The following is a 3,015-nucleotide window of genomic DNA, read 5'->3' on the forward strand; positions in this document are numbered from 1 at the left end:
GAGGGAGTGCGGGAGGGGCGGGGCGGACTCGAGGGGCGGGGCCCTTCCCACGTGACCAAACGTCCCCGGGAGCGCGAGGTGGAGCGCGCTGCCCGCCCACTTGGGTGCGAGCGCGTAGTGTGAGTATCCCATGGATCTCTGTTTGCTTCCCTGTCTGCTTCCCGGTTGCAGTGTTTTGGGTGCTGTGGAGTTTCCCACTTTGGAAACACGGTACAGCCCTATGTGAGCGTCCTGGCAGAGCATCTTTGGACATGTCTACTCTGTAAGCCTTGGTTTACCCATCTGAAATATGGGAATAATAGTGCTTACCAAGAGGAAATGGAGGGAGGTATGGAAGACACTTGTCACAGAGGCCAACACACAGTGTGTAATAATAAAGTTCATAGTGATGAAAATAATACTATTTTCCTATAAATCCCTCTCCACATTTTCCTGTCATCACCACCTTCGCAAACTCAGCAGGTGCTCAATAAATATAATTTTTTTTTTTTTAGAGTTTTTTGCTATAGGGCGCGTGCGCTCGCCAGAGAGACAGGGAGACAGTTTAAGCCACCAGATCCAGGACGTGAACCGCGGTCGACTACGTGGGAGCCCAGGGACATAGCCATTACACTAACTGCTGGTCCCAATAAATATAATTCTTGAGTGAACAATTGTGTGTGACCCCAGCTCTCTCCCTAAAGATGGAGAGGCTTCCCCAGCACTGGACTTGATACCTGTTATATAGGCCAGGATTCAGATCTGGTTTGCACTCTCTTTTTTTCTTTTAAGAATTATTTTATTGAATTTTATTTATTTTACATATTTTAATTTGACATGAGAGGAGCAGAATGAGAGAGAGGTTAAGTGAGGAAAGCAAGCTGCCGGGTCCTGGACTTAAACCATGGTTGGACATGCGAGAGCCCAGCGTCCTTAACCACCACACCAAGTGCTGGCCCCTTGGCTTTCACTCTTAACAATCTGATTGCCTCTCTCATCCTCAGCTTCCTCATCTGTATAGTGGGAGTTAGGCATCTGTTATGAGCATCACAGAAGACAACAGATGAGCAAATACCTTGTTAATTCATTGAACAGCTCTGTCATATTGGTCCCATCTAAGAAAAAATTAGGAACTTTTTCATCCCATAACTATTTATTGAGTGTACACTGTGTGCTTGGACTAGTGCAATGGCCTCCAACAGCTTCTCACATCCACCTTGGCCCCTCGGATCTATCTAGTCTCTACCCTGCTGTCAGAGTAATGTTTCTATTGTAGGTTAGAAATCTGATTACTCTTCTACTTAAACCTATTTTATGGCTCCACATTGCTCTGAAGATAAAGGCCAAATAAATTTCTTACTCTTATCCTCGCCAAATCTCCAGAGGGTTCACTTCCCCTCTCTTAAGATTGCAATTATAGTGACCTTTTTTACACATTGTACTCCCTCCCTTCTCAGAACCCTGTTAGAAACTGATCTCTGTCTGAAATGCTCTCCCCACTTAGATAACTCATCAGCCTTCAGATACCAGTTCAAAATGGCAACCCCAGGACCAGCAGTGGCATAATGGCTACCTCACTAGACTCCCATGTAGTCAACCACGGTTCAAGTCCCAGACCCGGTGGCTTAAACTCACACCAGGAACATATGTGTGCATGCCCAAGATTCTGAGAGGAGAATGAGGAGAAAGGATTGCGGCATGACCATCCCCCCTGGGGGGTGATTTCTTGCTTTCTGTCTCTCTGTCTCTCTCTGTCTTTCTGGTGAGTGCACATGCCCTATAGCAAAAACTTCTCAAAAAAAAAAAAAAAAAGGCAACCCCAAGAATGCCTTCCCTGGCCACTCCCCAGGCAGGTTCTCTTTGGCATACTTGTCCTCAGTAGAACGCACTAGGTTGTTTATTATCTGTCTATCTACTAGATTATAGACACCATAAGGATGGAAACCTATCCATCTTTATTGCTATGTCTTGGGCACACAGCACACTGCCTGGCACAGAGTAAATGCTCAGTAAATACTTCCATTTGTGAATCTTACCCAGAAAGTTCTTTTTTATCATCAAACATTCCCTCCCAATAAGTACCTGCTCCCCAAGAGGTAAACAGTATTCTGACTTGTAGCACCACAGATTAATTTTGAGAGTTTTTGAACTTCATATAAACAGAATCATGCAAGGGTCCAGCCAGTGGTGTGGTAGCTAAGGCAACTAGATCCCTTTATGGATGGCTGACAGCATAGTTTGAGTGCTGGATGTGGTGGCTTAAAAAACACATCTGGCATGTGTGTTCAAAATCTCCAAAGGAGGGAACCAGCAGTTAGCGTAATGGCTATGTCGCTGGACTCCCACGTAGTCAACTGCGGTTCGCGTCCCGGACCTGGTGGCTTAAAACTCACGCCGGGCGCGTATGCGTGCGTGCCCAAGATCCTGAGAGGAAAATGGAGGAGAAGGGATTGCGGCGTGACCATCCCCCCTGGGGGGTGATTTCTCGCTTTCTGTCTCTATGTCTCTCTCTGTCTGTCTGGCGAGCGCACACGCCCTATAGTGAAAAAAAGAAAAAAAAAACTCTCAAAAAAAAATAATCTCCAAAGGAGGGCCAGCAGGTGGCATGGTGGCTAAGGGCACTGGACTCCCACATGGCCGACCACGGTTCCAGTCCTGGACGTGATGGCTTGGCTTCTCACTTTCTCTGTCCCTCTCTAGTCAAATTAAAATAAATAAATAAATGGATAAAGTTAAATAAAATAACTCTTTTTAAAAAAAATCTCCAAAGGGGAACCTGCAGTTAGCGTAATGGCTATGTCGCTGGACTCCCACGTAGTCAACTGCGGTTCGCGTCCCGGACCTGGTGGCTTAAAACTCACGCCAGGCGCATGTGCATGCATGCCCAAGATCCCGAGAGGAGAATGGAGAAGGGATTGCGGTGTGACCAACCCCCCTGGGGGGTGATTTCTTGCTTTCTGTCTCTAATGTCTCTCTCTGTCTGTCTGGCGAGCGCACACGCCCTATAGTGAAAATCTCTCAAAAAAAAAAAAAAAA

At 46.5% G+C, this 3,015-nt stretch overlaps 1 pseudogene; it reads left to right on the forward strand.

Annotated features, from left to right (window-relative positions):
• LOC102480926 (uncharacterized) overlaps positions 1 to 3,015 on the forward strand; it is a 14,504-nt pseudogene that overhangs the window by 317 nt on the left and 11,172 nt on the right.

The sequence above is a fragment of the Tupaia chinensis genome, unplaced genomic scaffold (assembly GCF_000334495.1).
Source record: "Tupaia chinensis unplaced genomic scaffold, TupChi_1.0 Scaffold000115_1, whole genome shotgun sequence".
Taxonomy (NCBI): Eukaryota; Metazoa; Chordata; class Mammalia; order Scandentia; family Tupaiidae; genus Tupaia; species Tupaia belangeri.